We start from the raw sequence: 18,920 nt of genomic DNA on the forward strand, positions 1-18,920 counted from the left end.
GTTATCACTGTTATCTGGGGTGTTACATGGGGCTGCGCACTTAGTGCATTATCTGTAGAGTGTCATCAATGTGTATTATATGTGGTGCCACCTATTAAATAATCTGTACTCAGAGAGTTATCACTGTGTGTTATTTGTGGAGTAACATGGGACTGCAGGTAATATCTACTACATTATCATGCACAGATAGATATCACTGTGTTATCTGTAGTGTTACATAGAACTGCAGAGAGAGAGGAACGCTGACCATAAGAGCTTACCCTCTACAGAAGAGAGACATACCTAGGAACCTTGGAGATGGAAAACGACGCTGCCATACAGGCTGTGCTCTACTGGGAACCGCTGATCTCTAATGACCCAGGTACTGATCACCACTGTACAAGGTATGACAATCCACTAGATGCCATAGGTGCAGGGCATTATGGGGAGGCCCACACGGCCACAAAAAATGACATTAGCCCGCTCTGAGATACTTCAGCAGTGTTGGAGATTTTTTATTTTTTTTGCGAACCGTGAATTGAATCTGAAAATTCTAATTAATTTCAAAATGCAAATTTCAGGAAATTCGTCTTGAACTCAGTCCTCAAGTTCCTTATGTCTATTTATTACCCCTGTACTGGGATATCACTGTTTTTATTGTCCCCGTATTGTTACATCACTCGGTAATACTTTGGTACCATGTCATTGCTATTTCTATTACCACTGTCCTGTGAAATCACTGTGTTTATTATCCCTGTACTTTAGCATTGTTGTGTGTATTATCCCTGACTATGATATTGCTGTGGTTATTATTCCTGTGCTGTGACATCACTCTGTGTATCATCTTGGTTCTGTGATATCACTGTGCGTATTACCCTAGTATTGTGACATTGTTTTGTTTCTAATATCAGCACTCCTCCCATTCGGCCCAAGTGTTTTTAATTATTGATTTTTATTTTTTATAACTATTCAGTTAATATTGAATGTTGTACTGATCATTGTTGTGTACTGGTCATTGTTGTGTGCTGGTCATTGTTGTGTGCTGGTCATTGTTGTGTACTGGTCATTGTTTCCATAGTACTGTGCCTTTGGGGTGGTGTAACAGCAGCAATGGCATACTATTATGACTCTCCAGGTCATTATGAGTTCATAGATGCCAAACATGACTAGGTTCCTTTTTATCTAAGTGGTGAAAAAAATGTCAAACTTTGCTAAAAAAAAAAAAATTGTGCCATTTTCCGATACCCGTAGCGTCTCCATTTTTCATGATCTCGGGTTGGGTGAGGGCTTATTTTTTGTGTGCTGAGCTGGCGTTTTTAATTATACTATTCTGGTCCATACACAATCTTTTGATCGCCCATTATTGCATTTAAATACAATGTTGTGGCGACCAGAAAAACGTAATTCTGGTGTTTTGACTTCTTTTACTCGCTACGCCATTTAGCAATCAGGTTAATCATTTTTTTATTGATAGATCGGGCAATTCTGAATGCGGCAATACCAAATATGTGTAGGTTTGATTTTATTTTTATTGTTTTATTTTGAATGTGGCGAAAGGAGGGTAGGGTGACGTGAACTTTTATATTTACATTTTTTATATTTTTAAACACATATTTTTTTTACTTTTGCCATGCTTCAATAGTCTCCATAGGAGAGTAGAAGCTGGCACAACTCAATCAGCTCTGCTACTTAAGTGCGATGGTCATATAGTAGAATTGCTGAGTTGTTATGAGCGCCGACCACTGGGTGGCGCTCACATCAATTCGGCAGTGACAACCATAGAGGTCTCCAGGAGACCTCGGGTTGTCATGCCGACATACCGGTGACCCGCGATCACGTGACGTGGGTCACCGGTGTGGGAATTTCCTGCGCGATTGCCGGAAGCGCCATTTAAATGCCGTTGTCAGCGTTTTACAGCGGCATTCAACTAGTTAATACCACTGTGGCTATTGCGGGTGCATGTCAGCTGTTCAAAAGCGGAAAGGTCCCTAGAAAGTTGTGGGCTCACAGCTGGAGCCCACATCAAAGGGAGGGATACCGACATCAGCGTAGTATTACACCCGATATTGGTAAGGGGTTAAAGTCAGGGACCCACTAACAGGTTCGCCATGACATGGTAGTGAGCTTCCTACAGTATGATCAGTATGAACCTTGTGATCAGTTTTGTATATTTTTGCTTAGCTGCAAAAAGATCAATGTACATGTTTTGGATGTGTGGTCGCTTTGTACAGCTATGCTATGATGTGTTTATTATTCTTGTTCTGTGACATCACTGTGTTTGTTACTCCAGTACTGTGACATCACTGTATTTACTATCCCTGTATTGTGGAATCACTACGCTTATGTTTGTACTATGACATCGCTGTGTATATTATCCCTATACTCAGTAGCATAGCTTCTGGGGGGGCAGAGGGGGTGGTCATCCAGGACCCTGCTCTCTGAGGGGCCCACCCAGAGCTACACTACTGTTAACTGTATGGACATGTGCAGAGCGCCCATACAGTTGCACTCTATGTAAGTAATGTATAGCGAGCACCACCTATCTATAGAGGGAGGGATCAACTACTACATATGAAAAGTATGACTTTTGAGAAAAAGAGGCCAAGAGATGTGTAGACAATAGTGACCACTCACATATATATGTGTATATATATATATATATATATATATATATATATATATTTTTTTTTTTTTTTAATTTTAACAAGAAAAAACAAAACAGAGGCAGGTGCAGCCATGCACCTGCCCCTGATAAAGCCGCATTGGTAGCAGCGTTACGCATGGGGGCACAATCCTGCCTGGGTGTCACTTCTCATGGCATCTTAATATGATATCTCTCTAAAAACGTGTTGGTCATGCTAGTATAGTGTATCTTTTTTTTTTTAAAAGTGCAGCGCACCTCTAAGGTTACACTTTGTTGAAGAGCAGGGAGACTCGATCTTCCTACACTACCAGTTGGCCACTATCGGACCCTTGAGCAGGAGGGAAGGGGCATGGTGTCAGCAACTTCAACTGTATCAGCTGGTTGCCGATACAGTTGAAAACACTGATGAGACAAGGAATATCCCATTCCCTCGCCTGTCATTCCCCCTCTGCATCTGACATCCCTGATGCAGACACTGACAGCGGGCACAATGACTTCATAATTTGGCTCCCGTTGCCATGAGATGAGTGGATGCTAGGAGCAGTGGGGGAATGAGGAGCAGAGGTGAGTGTGGAGTGCATTATACTATACAGGCATAAGGGGAGTGCATTATACTATATAGATGCCAATGGGGAGTGCATTATACTATTCAGATTCTTCCTATGGGTAGTACATTATACTATATAGAGGCCTATGGGGAGTGCATGATACTACATAGAGGCCTATGGGGAGTGCATTATATGATATGGAAGCTATTTAGTGGACCATCACACAGTGTGAGGAATACAGTAAGTGGGCCATCATACAATGTGGGAGATAATATGGGGTCGTTGTACAGTGTGGGGGCCATCATAGAATGTTGGAGCCATCAAACAGTTTGGGGGCTACTAAAGGGTCAGTATATTGTGTGGGGTTACTCTACAGCGAGGGGGCATTATACTATGTATAAAAGAGCATCATACTGTGTAGAGGGGAGTTGTGCAGAGGGGAGATTAAGGACATTATTAAATGTTAAGTGGTCACTTATAGGGGAACTCAGGTTATTGTGACTGTCAAAGGGGCACAGATAGGGCATTATTACTTTCTACACTGTGTTCCAAATTATTATGCAAATTGGATTTAAGTGTCATAAAGATTTAATTGTTTTGTTTTTCAAATAAACTCATGGATGGTATTGTGTCTCAGGGCTCAATGGATCACTGAAATCAATCTTAAACACATGTGATAATTGGTTTTCCAGGTGATTCTAATAAAAGGAAAACTACTTAAAAATTATATTCCACATTATTAAGCAGGTCACAGTTTTCAAGTAACATGGGAAAGAAAAAGGATCTCTCTGCTGCTGAAAAGCATCAAATAGTGCAATGCCTTGGTGAAGGGATGAAAACATTAGAAATTTTCCAAAAACATAAGCGTGATCATCGTACTGTTAAGAGATTTGTGGCTGTATCTGAGCACAAATGTGTTTGTGCTGATAAAGGCATAATGAGGAAGATTTCTGCCAGGCAAGTTCATCGGATTAAGAGAGCAGCGGCTAAAAAGCCATTACAAAGCAGCAAACAGATATTTGAAGCTGCTGGTGCCTCTGGAGTTACTCGAACCTCAAGGTGTAGGCTCCTTCAAAGGCTTGCTGTGGTGCATAAACCTACTATTCGGACACCCTTAAACAGTGTTCACAAGCAGAAATGGTTGTATTGGGCCCACACATACATGAAGACTAATTTCCAAACAGTCTTGTTTACTGATAAGTGTTGAGTAGGGTTGAGCGACTTTTATTTTTATAGGATCGGGTCGAGTGAAATCGGCCAATCCTATAAAAAAGTCGGGGTCGGGGTCGGCCGAAACACGAAACCCAATGCAGTGCAATGGGATACTATGGTTCCCAGGGTCTGAAGGAGAGGAAACTCTCCTTCAGGCCCTGGGATCCATATTAATGTGTAAAATAAAGAATTAAAATAAAAAATATTGATATACTCACCTCTCCGACGCAGCCTGCACCTTACCGAGGGAACCGGCAGCCTTCTTTGCGTAAAATGCGCGCGTGAATGGCCTTAGAATTAGGAATTTAGGACCTGAGAATTACGTCACGGCTTGTGATTGGTCGCGTGGCGGTCACATGGGCGGCCACGACCAATCAGAAGCCGTGACGTCATCTAAGGCCATTCACGCGCGCATTTTAAGCAAAGAAGGCTGCCGGTTCCCTCGGTAAGGTGCAGGCTGTGTCGGAGAGGTGAGTATATCAATATTTTTTATTTTAATTCTTTATTTTACACTTAAATGTGGATTCCTTTACCGATTTCCGATATCGCAAACATATCGGAACTCGGTATCGGAATTCCGATACCAGATTCAGAAGATCGCCGACCTCATGGCCGACCCCACACAGGGGTCGGGTCGGGTTTCATGAAACCCGACTTTGCCAAAAGTCGGCGACTTCTGAAAATAGCCGACCCGTTTCGCTCAACCCTAGTGTTGAGCAACCCTGGATGGTCCAGATGGATGGAGTAGTGGATGGTTGGTGGATGGCCACCATGTCCCAACAAGGCTGCAACATCAGCGAGGAGGTGGAGGAGTCATGTTTTGGGCCAGAATCATGGGAAACAGCTGGTAAGGCCCTTTAAGGTTCCTGAAGGTGTGAAAATGACCTCTGCAAAGTATATAGAGTTTCTGACTGACAACTTTCTTCTATGGTCTAAAAAGCAGAAACGTGCCTTCAGGAGAAAAATCATCTTCATGCATGACAATGCACCATCTCATGCTGCAAAGAATACCTCTGAGTCATCGGCTGCTATGGGCATAAAAGGAGATAAACTCATGGTGTAGGCACCATCTTCCCCTGACCTCAACCCTATAGAAAATGTTTAGAGGATCATCAAGCAAAAGATCTATGAGGGTGGGAGGCAGTTCACATCCAAACAGCAGCTCTGGGAGGCTATTCCAATTTCATGCAAAGAAATACAAGCAGAAACTCTCCAAAAACCCACAAGTTCAATGGATGCAAGAATTGTGAAGGTGACATTAAAGAAGGGTCCTATGTTAACATGTAACTTGGCCTGTTGGGATGTTTTGGAGTTAAATAGCTTTTTTGTTCAGTGAATGTGACCTCCTAATGCTGCAAATTCCACAAATGAGCATTTTCAGTTCTTTAAAACATATCAAATGTTTAGAAATCCTACTGTGCATAATAATTTTGAACAGTGCATTTTGAGCTTTTTATTCATTTTGGAGATTATACTGTTATCATTGGGAGGTTTCTTCAATAAAATTTGATGTATAATCTAACGGGTGATGACTTTTATTAGACTGACTGTCATTTGCACAGACCATTTAGGAAAATCTGATAAAAATGTAATTTGCATAATAATTTGGAACATAGTGTAGGTGGCAAAATGTATTTACTCTTTTCTAGGGCACTTGCACCCGGCATTCCTATATTCTAGAGGGCAAAGAGAACCACACAGCAGGTGCAGTAATAGGGACACATATGGCAGCAGTGGCTCAGTATTGGGGTATCAGGTGCAGTAAGGCTACGTTCACAATTGCTTTGTGCGCCACAGCGTCGGTGATGCAACGCACAACGCAGGAACAACGCATGCACAACGCATGCACAACGCTGCGTTTTGCGACGCATGCGTTCTATTTTTGAATGCAAAAAAAATGCATCATGCTGCGTCCTCTGCGTCAGGACGCTTGCGCCAAAAAGGACGCATGCATCCCAAAAACGCAACGCAAGGCATGTCCATGCGCCCCCATGTTAAATATAGGGGCGCATGACGCATGCGGTGACGCTGCAGCGCCCGATGCTGCGGTGCACAACGCAAATGTGAACGTAGCCTAATAGGGACACATACGGCAGCAGCGGCGGCTCAGTATCGGGGTATCAGGTGCAGTAATAGGGACACATACGGCAGCAGCGGCTCAGTATTGGGGTATCAGAGGCAGTAATAGGGACACATACGGCAGCAGTGGCTCAGTATTGGGGTATCAGCAGGATGAGGAGTTTGTCCAGGTTGGGAATAGATGAGGACGGTGCAGGAAATGTGAAAATGTGAATGTCTTTGTTGTAATCTCTGCAACGGAGTCCAGACTGGTAGAAGTTGTCATGTCGGTCTGGGCCAGGTGGAAAAGACAGGAAAAGTGTACGATTCCATCAGAAAGAAAGTCACCTGTAAGTCACTATCTGTAACTGTGCTGTAATCTATTACATGCAGGGCCGCCATCAGGGCATTACTGCCCTTACTACAGTATGGGGCCCGATGTTCAGAGGCAAAAAGGGGGGCCCGAACACACTGGCAGCTCACTCCGCTCGGGCCCCCCTCTCTTTGTTTCTGTTCATCGATCCCCTGGAAATTTTGTTCTATTCTGCCGAACACCCGATGCATAACAACAATGTGGTGATTTAAAGATACACCTACAGTGTTTGTTAATGCATCGGGCGGACAAAAATGGGCACTGCACCTTTAAGTTGTGGCCGGCCTGGGTGCATCATGGTCCTGATGTCACGCTGCTCCTGCTCACACTTCCTCATTCTGAGCAGAGCAGCGTGCGGGGTGACTGGTGTCGGCGGGCGGATGAAGTAGGCTGAGGAGGAGGAGGCGGCGGGCAGTCAGGCAGGCAGAGTAAAGTGAGGAGACTGCATCCAGTCTCTCTGAGTCTGGTGAGCAGAAGAGGTTTCAGGTGGCTGTGCCTGGCAGCATGTGGCTGATGAGGGAAGGCGAGTTGTGATTGGGGGCTGCATCCAACAAGGTTCAGGGGGAGGATAGGGGGGACTACCAGCCCCCACTAGCCTCCCCTGGACCCTGCAGCCCCCAGTTCCCACTAGCCTGCTCCTTGGCACTGTAGCCCCCACTAGCGTCCCCCTGGGCACTGCATCCCCCACTAGTCTCCCCCTGAGCCCTGTTAGACGTGGCCCCCAGTCATGGACTGGGGCTGCATCCAACAGGGCCCAGGGGAGGCTAGTAGGGACTGGGGGCCGCGTCCAACAGGGTGAGGGGAGGCTGCTCAGTGGAGTGAGGGGAGGCTACTCAGTGGAGTGAGGGGAGGCTACTCAGTGGAGTGAGGGGAGGATAGTAGGGGAAGGGTGCTAAGGGGAGTGTGCATCCAGCAGGTGGAGATTGCGATGGTGAGTCTGCGTCCTGCAGGGGGAATCTCTTGTGGGGAGTCTGCATCCCTGTTGGTGGAGGCTGCTAGGGTGAGTCTGCGTTCAGCAGGAGGAATCTGCTGCGGGGAGGCTGAGGAGACTGCGAGGACAGCCAGGGCTAGTCGACGATTGCATTTCAAGAGGGTGCTAACCTCTGTGAACAGGTAGCAAACAAGAATAGTTGACAAGTGTAAAGAGTTGTGGAATTAATGGTGCTATAAAAGTTAGTAAAATAAATAAATAATAATAATTTTTATTTATATAGCGCCAACATATTCCGCAGCACTGTACATTATAGAGGGGACTTGTACATACAATAGACATTACAACATAACAATAAACACAAATCAAAACAGATACCAAAAGGAATGAGGGCCCTGCTCGCAAGCTTACAAACTATGAGGAAAAGGGGAGACACGAGAGGTGGATGGTAACAATTGCTTTCGGTGTTCGGACCAGCCATAGTGTAAGGATCGGGTGTTCATGTAAAGCTGCATGAACCAGTTAACAGCCTAAGTATGTAAAAGTACAGACACAGAGGAATGGTTTAATTTTTTTGAATGAACCACACAGGGATAGTTAGGTTAATGCGTTGAGGCTGTAGGCCGGTCTGAACAAATGTGTTTTTAGGGCACGCTTAAAACTGTGGGGATTGGGGATTAATCATATTAACCTGGGTAGTAAATAAATGGGGTGATCACCCCTTTACTGTTGACTACTTTTTATTTTTTATATTATCACTTTGAGTTAAGTTTTGAGGTGTATTTATGTTCTAGAATTTATAGATTTTTAATAAATACCAATAAAGATATTTTTAGTTTTGCATAATCGGTGATTATATATGTAATAATATACACTGTTTCCATTTATTTGGCGGGCAGGCTGAGGCAGCAGCGGTGTGCAGGCTGAGGCGACCATTAGATTCTTCTTGACTGGGTGGTGGGCGCGGTGGCAACATCGGCTGTGTGAGTAAATAACAAGTCCATGTATTCGTTTGTCCACCATATCAGTAAGTGATTGTATGATACAATCATTCCTTCCCCCTCCCCTTCCACTCCCCAACAGCAATGTGTATATGTTACTGGATGATCCTGACCTGCTGCAAAACCTAATGCCCAGCAGAAGCTCAGGATCATCCAGTAATTTATAAGTTTTGGTTGGGGTTTGGAAATGGGGGGGAGAATTATTAATGCAAGTGAGTATATATGATTGGGAAGCATCTTTATTATTATGACAGTGTAATTTTTAGAAGGGGGAAATCGGTCTGCGCTCGCACAGCAGTGCATGGACTGGGCGGCGATCTCCTGACCAGCATCCTCATACATGCTGTGAGGCTGCTGAGTTCAGGTCAGGAGACCCGCGTCCGGTCCATGCACCTCGGTCCAAGTGCAAACCGATATTCACCATCGGTTCCTCTAGTCAGATTCCTCTAGTTAGATCAAGAGTCTACCTTGTCATGGTGGAAGGCTTAAAAAATATTTTGGTCAAAACAAAAGCTGATTGCTATGCATGTGATATGGTGTTAATGTGTGATTGGTGAGGACGTGGTGCAGAAGTGGAGTTTTTCCAAGAGAGGGCAGAGGGACTGTGGAAGGTTCGATGGGTGGAGGCGGAGCTAGGGTTGATGCGGAACTGGGGGTGGAGCCTGGGTGGAGTTTCAATGGGGCCCCAAAATTTTGACAGTATGGGGCCCTGAAATTCCTAGTGGCAGCCCTGATTACATGTTCTGCAGGACTGGTATCTACCACTAAATAGGCACCATATAGCGGCAATATCATTGTTGGTCTTTGTATAGAGATTTTTTTAGTTACAGCTCTGTTATCTGCTGAGGTCTTCTTATACCTACAATTAGGATTGCCACCATAGTTGTAATCAGGATTACATGCTTAGGGGCCCACTCAGAAGTTTTGCCCCTCCTGATCCAGAACCTTAGGTATGCCTTTGCCAGTTCTGTAACCATCTGTTTGATTGCCGTATTTATTATCTCTGTACTGTGTCATCACTTGTGCATACTATGTTGGCACTGTGGCGCCACTATGGGTATAATCTTGGTACTTTGTTGTCATTGTATTTATTACTTCAGTACTGTGACATTACTGTGCATATTATCTCGACACTGTATGTGTATTATTCCTGTGCTGTGACATCGCTGAGTCATTAATCCTGTTCAATGGTGGTGTCACAGTGTTTATTACCTCTGTGTGCTGAGTGCATTACCTATGTACTATGACATCACCATGTTTATTATTTCCTGTACTGTGAAATCACTGTGTTTATTATCGCTACACTTGACGTCACTGTGCATTATCTCTGTACTATGGCATCACTAAGTGCATTATTCCTGTACTGTGACATCACTGTTTATTGTTTCTGTAGTACGAAGTCATTGTTTATTTTCCCTATTTTGTGACATTATTGTGTTTATCATTCATGTACTGTGACATTGCCATGTTTATCCTGATACTGTGACATCACTGTGTTAATTAACTGTGTACTGTGACATTGCTGTGTTTATTATCCATGTACTCTGGGGTCATTTTACTATTATACAGAAGCCACAAAAGGGGTAGAGGGTTAAGCATGGTAGAAGAGGACATTTAGCCTTTTTGGGAGTTGGCTGCTTGAAGAGAGACCTAACTATGTTAATTTATTTTTTTGGATACTATTGATTTAGGCAGAATTAAAGGAAGATACTTTTATTGTTAGCACATCACAGGGGCACTAGAGCGCTATGGAGATATGGAGATGCATTTGAAATTATCAGTCATGGATAGATCAGCCATGTTAAAGTCTGCAGAGATGACTCATAAATGAAAGAAGTCTTAGCGGTCTGTGCTGGATGAAGAACAAAAGTGAAAATTAGTATTTTTATTGGTGACGTCACTGGTGACTCAGTGGATTTATCTGTACAACAGTTATGGCTAGTGTTGAGCATTCCGATACTGCAAGTATCGGGTATCGGCCGATACTTGCTGTATCGGAATTCCGATACCGAGATCCGATATTTTTGTGATATCGGGTATCGGTATCGAAACAACATTAATGTAAAAATGTGTAAAAGAGAGAATTAAAATAAAAAATATTGCTACACTCACCTCTCCGACGCAGCCTGCACCTTACCGAGGGAAGCGGCAGCGTTCTTTGTTTAAAATTTGCGCTTTTCTTTCCTTTACGTGAGTCCCGGCTTGTGATTGGTTGCGTGCCGCCCATGTGACCGGGACGCAACCAATCACAGCAAGCCGTGACGTAATTTCAGGTTCTTCAGGATTTTAAAATTACGTTCCGGCGTTGTGATTGGTTGCGTCGCAGTCACATGGGAGACGCAACCAATCACAGCAAGCCGTGACGTAATTTCAGGTCCTTAAGGATTTTAAAATTACGTCCCGGCTTTGTGATTGGTCCGCGTCCCGGCAACATGGCCGCCATTAACCAATCACAAGCCGTGACGTCACGGGAGGCTGGACACGCGCGCTTTTTAAAATGGGCGCGTGTCCAGCCTCCCGTGATGTCCCGGCTTGTGATTGGTTGCGCCGCGGTCAACCAATCACAAGCCGGGAGGCTGGACACGCGCCCATTTTAAAATTTTAAAATGCGCGAGTGTCCAGCCTCCCGGTTTGTGATTGGTTGACCGCGGCGCAACCAATCACAAGCCGGGACGTCACGGGAGGCTGGACACGCGCCCATTTTAAAAAGCGCGCGTGTCCAGCCTCCCGTGACGTCACGGCTTGTGATTGGTTAATGGCGGCCATGTTGCCGGGACGCGGACCAATCACAGCAAGCCGTGACGTAATTTCGTCACGGCTTGCTGTGATTGGTCCGCGTCCCGGCAACATGGCGCCGTGACCAATCATAAGCCGGGACGTCACTGGAGGCTGGACACGCGCGCTTTTTAAAATGGGCGCGTGTCCAGCCTCCCGTGACGTCCCGGCTTGTGATTGGTTAATGGCGGCCATGTTGCCGGGACGCGGACCAATCACAGCAAGCCGTGACGTAATTTCGTCACGGCTTGCTGTGATTGTTCCGCGTCCCGGCAACATGGCCGCCCTGACCAATCACAAGCCGGGACTTCACGTAACCAAGTAAAAGCGCGAATTTTAAACAAACAACGCTGCCGGTTCCCTCGCTGAGGTCCAGGCTGCGTCGGAGAGGTGAGTATAGTGATATTTTTTATTTTAATTCTTTCTTTTACACATTTATATGGATCCCAGGGCCTGAAGGAGAGTTTCCTCTCCTTCAGACCCTGGGAACCATCAGGAATACCGTCCGATACTTGAGTCCCATTGACTTGTATTGGTATCGGGTATCGGTATCGGATTGGATCCGATACTTTGCCGGTATCGGCCGATACTTTCCGATACCGATACTTTCAAGTATCGGACGGTATCGCTCAACACTAGTTATGGCTGAAAGTGTTTGCACCCTTGAAATTGTTCCAGAAAATTAAATATTTCTCCAACAAAATTATTGCAATTACACATGTTTTTCTCCTTTGTGTGTAGTGTAACAACACAAAAAAAAGAGAGGAAAAGCAAATTGGACATCATTTCAAACAAAACCAAAAACATGGGACTGGCAAAATTTTGGGCACCTTTCTAAAATTGTGGGTAAATAACTTTGTTTCAAGCATGTGATGCTCGTTGGAACTCACCTGTGGCAAGTATCAGGTATGGGCAATATGAAAATCACACACGAAATCAGATAAAAAGGGGAGAAGTTAACCTCTGCAGAGGAGAAAGAGGAGAAAAGAACTGTCTGAGGACTTGACAAACAAAATTATTAATAAATATCAACAATCTCAAGGTTACAAGTACATCTCCAGATATTTTGATGTTCCTTTGTCCACGATGCACAACATGATCAAAAAGTTTAAAACTCTTGGTATGTAGCTAATCTCCCTGGACGTGGATAGCGAGAAAAATTGATAAAAGGAAACAACGCAGTCCGAATGGTGGATAAGCAGCCTCAATCAAGCTCCACAGAAATTCAAGTGGTGCATCAGTGTTAGCTCAATCTATCCATCAACATTTGAAAGAAATGAAACGCTGTGGCAGGATACCCAGGATTACCCCACTGCTGACACACAGACATAAAAAAGCTAGAGTAAGCTAAAATCCTTCTGGTAAAGCGTCTTCTGGACAGATGAGACCTAGATACAGCTGTTTGATAAAGCACATCATTCTACTGTTTATCGAAAATGTAATGAGACATACAAGAGAGAGAACACAGTACCTACAGTATAGTCAAATATGGTGGGGTTCAAAGATGTTTTGAGGTTCTTTTGCTGCCTCTCACACTGGGTGACTTGACTGTGTGCAAGGCATCATGAAACCTGAAGATTACCAAAAGATTTTGGGTCGCAGTGCAGTGCCCAGTGTCAGAAATCTCGGTTTGTATCCTTGGCCATGGGTTTTCCAGTAGAACAATGATGACCCAAGTCATACTTTAACCCCTTAACGACCAGAGGTATGTTTGGTTTTGCATTTTCATTTTCTGTTCCCCTTCTTCCCAGAGCCATAACTTTTTTATTTTTTGGTCAAAATGGCCATGTGAGGGCATGTTTTGTGCGGAATGAGTTGCACTTTTGAAGGACATTATTGATATTACCATGTCATGTACTCGAAAAGGGAAAAAAATTCCAAGTGCTTTGAAATTGCAAAAAAAAGCAGTAAATGCTAAAACTGACCTGCCATTATGATTTTCCGGGTCAAAATGCTGTAACAATCAGCAAATCCTTCCATAAAAGAATCAACCATTTTCATATGTTGGTCCTTAATTGTTTTAGAAAGGGTTAACAGAGAACGAGTGAGCAGAACACTTCACAATTTTGACCTTTTAATGTCATAACATATTAATGTTGATGTGATAATTTTATTCATTGGCAGAGGTCATTATGTCTACCGAGCTTACTAACCATAATGGTTGCTTGTGGGTTGGAAATGTCCATAGATCAAACACATCTTTTATACTGGTATCCACTGTATCTAATATTTTGTGATACAATTTGCTCAATTCATAATAGTTTACTGGTTCTATTCCACAAGTCTGCTTCTTTAAAAATATACAGTTATAGCCAAAAGTGTTGACATCCCTGAAAATTGTTCCAGAAAATGAAGCATTTCTCCCAGAAAATTATTGCAATTACACGTTTTGTTGTACGCGTCTCTACTTCCTTAGTCTGTATTGGAAAAACACAAAAAAAACAGAAAAAAGGCAAATTGGACATCATTTTACACAAAAACCCACAAATGAGCCTTGCAAAATTGTTGGCACCCTCAACTTAATATTTGGTTGCACACTCTTTGAAATAAATAACTGCAATCAATCACTGTGTGTAACCATCAACAAGCTTCTTACACCTCTCAACTTGAATTTTGTACCACTCATCTTTTGCAAAGTGCTCCAGGTCTCTCACATTTGAAGGGTGCTTTATGTCATTAGCAAATTTAGGATCTCTCCAATCGGATTTAGGTACATACTCATTGCTGTCCACTTCAGAAATCTCCAGCACTTTGTTTTCCAACAATTTCTGGGTGCTTCTTGAAGCATGTTTTGGGCCATTGTCCTGCTCGATGCTGGAAGACCCGGCCATGACGCATCACAAACCCAGCTTTCTAACTCTGAGGACTACATTGTAACAAAAAATGGTAATCTTCAGATTCCATGATGCCTTACACACAGTCGAGGCACCAAGGGCCACATGCAGCAAAACAATCCCAAAACATCTTTGAAATTACACCATATTTGACTGTAGATACTGTGTTCCTTTCTTTCTGGGTCTCAATTCATTTTGGGTAAACAGTAAAATGATGTGCTTTTTCAAACATATCTATCTTGATCTCATCTATCCACAGGACGCTTATCCCAGAAGGATTTTGGCATAGTCAAGTACTGTCACATACAGAGTTGATGGATAACGGTTTCTGGGATGTTTTAGCCACCATTCATAGACATGAGTGCTGGAAGCTACCCTGGCTCTTGAAGGAGGGTAATAAAGTTGTAGACGTAGCTTTTTGTCTACATTGAGCACTTTATTAGCACCTACAATCTTCAAAAAAGCCCATGCAATATTGTGGAATCCTTTCTCCTTGATTTCAATGTCTGAAATAGTTTTTAAAATATCTTCATGTATCAAATCAAGAATCTCAAAGAAGATGATAACATTAGGGCTGTCTTCCTTGATGTGCAAAAAGTGTGTGAACTTCTCCATAAAAATGATTTGTTCATCCCACTCAGGACTCAACGTTTTCAGCCGCTTGAAGTCGTACGGCTGTGTGCACTTGGCCAGAACATACTCATTACTTTCTTGGTCATGAAATGATAAAACTGCATCAGAGCTGGTTTCTTTCTTGACATATTCCCCTGTTTTTTGATCAATGATGTGAATCTTCACCAAGGGTCGAGATACCTTAAGGTCAGTCTTGAGTTTGTCTGATCGATGAATATAAACTCCCAACACCAGGCGGTCATCATACACAAATCCAGGGCTGCTGTCATCTATGTCATCTTCTCCTGCATCAAGTTTTTCTATATCATCCGTTTTAGGCTTTTTCTTAGATTTCTTGCCTTTAACTTTAGGAACAGCTTCCTGTTATTCCGCGTTATGCAGAGATGCCTCTGGCTCTGGTTGACTATGCACTTCTGCTGGTGTGTCTTCCAGCCCCGAAATGGACATAACACTGGTTTCTTGCTCAAGTTCCACCAATTCTCTCTTCTTTTTCCTTTTTTTCTTGTCAGTATCATTTTACAGTAGATGTTGTTGGTCGTCCCCGGTGAAGTTATGAGCCCTTAGTTTCTTTTTTATTTTCTCTTTGATTTCATTTGTTTCCTCCTGCGAAACATGGAGCCTATAAGCCTAAAAAAGCTCTTCGTCATTTTCAAGGTCAGTAGGGCTATGCTCTTCCCTTGAAGTAGCCTCCTCTGTAATCCCAAAACCTTTGACTTGCTGGCCATAAAACTCTGAACTACTAGCGTTGAGTTGATGTGCAACATCCAAGTTCCCCATTTGAAGTTCGCTCGGGTTGTCTGTCCCACTAGTTTTCTTTTTTTTCTTCTTTTCAGATTTTGCATGCTTTTGCTCATTAGTACTGGTATTGCCTCCATCTTCACTTCCCTGCAGCAATTCTCTTGCTTTTTTCTTTGCAATCCTTGGGCTATCCTCTTCTATGCGTGTTGTTCTGCTCTCTTAAACACGATCTTTGGCCGGGTGCAGTTGATTGCTGAAGGTTTCTAGTATAACATGTTCCTCTTTAGGTGTTTTCTTCTTTTTTGTCTTTTTCTTCGCTTCTGAAAGAGCGGCATAACTCTCGAACACCTCATCAAAGCGACTCTTTGTCCTCACTTTTGCCTCACTTTCTACTGTAGGCATCTTCAGTCCAAGAACCAATACAGGTCATCTAAAATCATGATGGCTTCATATCTGACCAGATTTCAACCTGAGCGATGGAGCCTGCGCCCTGCCCGGGAGCTCACAGGACATGTCACTTGGCATAGTCAAGTACATTTTGGCAAGATGCAGTCCATCTTTTTTATGTCTCTGTGTCAGCAGTGGGGTCCTCCTGGTTCTCCTGCCATAGCGTTTCATTCCATTCAAATGTAGACAGATAGTTTGCACTGACATTGATGCACCCTGAGTAGTGTTGAGCATTCCGATACCGCAAGTATCGGGTATCGGCCAATACTTGCGGTATCGGAATTCCGATACCGAGATCCGATACTTTTGTGGTATCGGGAATCGGAATCGGAAGTTCCCAGTGTATGGTTCCCAGGGTCTGAAGGAGAGGAAACTCTCCTTCAGGCCCTGGGATCCATATCCATGTAAAAAATAAAGAATTAAAATAAAAAAGGGATATACTCACCCTCTGATGCGCCCTGGTAGTAACCGGCAGCCTGCTTTGCTTAAAATGAGCGCGTTCAGCACCTTCCATGACGTCACGGCTTCTGATTGGTCGCGTGCCGCTCATGTGACCGCCACGCGACCAATCACAAGCTGCAAAGTCATCCCTCAGGTCCTAAATTCCCTTCTAGGAATTTAGGACCTGAGGGATGACGTCACGGCTTCTGATTGGTCGCGTGGCGGTCACATGAGCGGCACGCGACCAATCAGAAGCCGTGACGTCATGGAAGGTACTGAACGCGCTCATTTTAAGCAAAGAAGGCTGCCGGTTCACAGCGGTAAGGTCCAGGCTGCGTCGGAGAGGTGAGTATATCAATATTTTTTATTTTAATTCTTTATTTTACACATTCATATGGATCCCAGGGCCTGAAGGAGAGTTTCCTCTCCTTCAGACCCTGGGAACCATCAGGGATACCTTCCAATACTTGAGTCCCATTGACTTGTATTGGTATCGGGTATCGGTATCGGCGAGATCCGATACTTTGCCGGTATCGGCCGATACTTTCCGATACCGATACTTTCAAATATCGGACAGTATCGCTCAACACTAACCCTGAGCCTACAGGACAGCTTGAATTTCTTTGGAACTTGATTGGGGCTGATTGATCCACCACCCGGACTATTCTTCGTTGCAACCTTTCATCAATTTTTGTCTGCAATCCATGTCCAGGGAGATTAGTTATATTGCCATGGGTTGTAAACTATTTGATTATATTGCGTACCAAGGACAAAAAAACATCAAGATCTCTGGAGAATGGACATGTAACTTTGAGATTCTTGGTAATTTTCAACAGTTTTGATTCTCAATTCCTCAGACAGTTCTCTTCTCCTTTTTGTGTTTTTCATGCTTAGTCACTTAGTGATGCACACACAGATGCACAGTGAAAAGATTGAGTACATTTTGTACTTTTTATCTGGTTTCAGTTGTGATTTTCATATTACCCACAGCTGTTACTTGCCATACGTGAGCTTGAATGAACATCAGATGCTTGTAACAAAGTTATTTTCTCACAATTTTGGAAAGGTGCCAATAATTTTGTCCATCCCATTTTTAGGCTTTTGCATGAAATTACAGTGGGTACGGAAAGTATTCAGACCCCTTTAAATTTTTCACTCTTTGTTTCATTGCAGCCATTTGGTAAATTCAAAAAAAAGTTCATTTTTTCACATTAATGTACACACTGCACCCCATCTTGACTGAAAAAAAAACAAAAATGTAGAAATATTTGCAAATTTAATAGAAAAGAAAAACTGAAACATCAAACGGTCATAAGTATTCAGACCCTTTGCTCAGACACTCATATTTAAGTCACATGCTGTCCATTTCCTTGTGATCCTACTTGAGATGGTTTTACTCGTTCATTGGAGTCCAACTGTGTTTAATTAAACTGATAGGACTTGATTTGGAAAGGCAGACACCTCTCTATATAAGACCTCACAGCTCACAGTGCATGTCAGACCAAATGAGAATCATGAGGTCAAAGGAACTGGCCAAGTAGCTCTGGACTGACTAATGTGTGCCGGCCAGGTAAGTTGGTGATCCCTGTGAGGCAGCTTACACGGAAGAGAGGACTGACAAGGAGTCAGCAGGTGGAGCAGGAGCTCCCGAGGAGCTCCCGTCAGGTACCTTTACAGACTGTTGGTGCTTGTGTTGTTCTATGAACTGTGTGGTCTCCCACGGCAACTGAACGGAGAGAGGTTCAGCATGTTTAGAGACCGCGACCCAGTGTCATATGCGCTATATGTGACTTGGGACATTGGTGAACTGTACGGCGTACGGACACCCATGGTAACTGGGCGAAGTGAGAGGTCCAGCATGTTTAGTGTCCATGAGTTAAAGCCGTAAATGAAGTGTTTAAGATAAAGCTGCATGTTAATATCACCAGTTGGTGCCTGTTGTGTTTCGTGAAATGTATTTAATGAACTGTGCATAACCCGGTTTATGACACTTTAATAAACCGTATAGACTGTGTTTAAGTGAAAAATCGTGCCTGACTACGTCAATCCCGTGCCAAGCGAGTGTCCCCAATACACTCAGTAAGAGCAATCTTACACTGTGTACGACCATGCAGATCTGCTCAAATTGATGGTTAGCACATACCACAGCAGGGGTGGAAGCATAAGTTGACACATTAAGGTAACTTATTTCCATGCCTGTAGAAACACATGTGTGAGTACTGCTATGTCACCAGTCCTGTCAGTTAATCATTATTCAAGTCATTGAAGGAGGGGACTCGGGATCTCCTACATCACTGACTTAATTT

General features: G+C 43.6%; 1 long non-coding RNA gene and 1 pseudogene across 1 annotated transcript in view; one reads left to right on the forward strand and one right to left on the reverse strand.

Moving 5' to 3' along the window:
• Positions 1 to 2,392: 2,392 nt before the first annotated feature.
• LOC143818242 (uncharacterized) overlaps positions 2,393 to 18,920 on the forward strand; it is a 38,476-nt gene continuing 21,948 nt past the window's right edge. The window contains exons 1-2 of the long non-coding RNA XR_013224410.1: positions 2,393 to 2,493; positions 8,645 to 8,728. This is a non-coding gene — a long non-coding RNA (uncharacterized LOC143818242). The remainder of the gene's footprint in view (positions 2,494 to 8,644; positions 8,729 to 18,920) is intronic.
• LOC143817541 (jouberin-like) lies at positions 14,620 to 16,232 on the reverse strand (annotated as a pseudogene).

The sequence above is a fragment of the Ranitomeya variabilis genome, chromosome 3 (genome assembly GCF_051348905.1).
Source record: "Ranitomeya variabilis isolate aRanVar5 chromosome 3, aRanVar5.hap1, whole genome shotgun sequence".
Taxonomy (NCBI): domain Eukaryota; kingdom Metazoa; phylum Chordata; class Amphibia; order Anura; family Dendrobatidae; genus Ranitomeya; species Ranitomeya variabilis.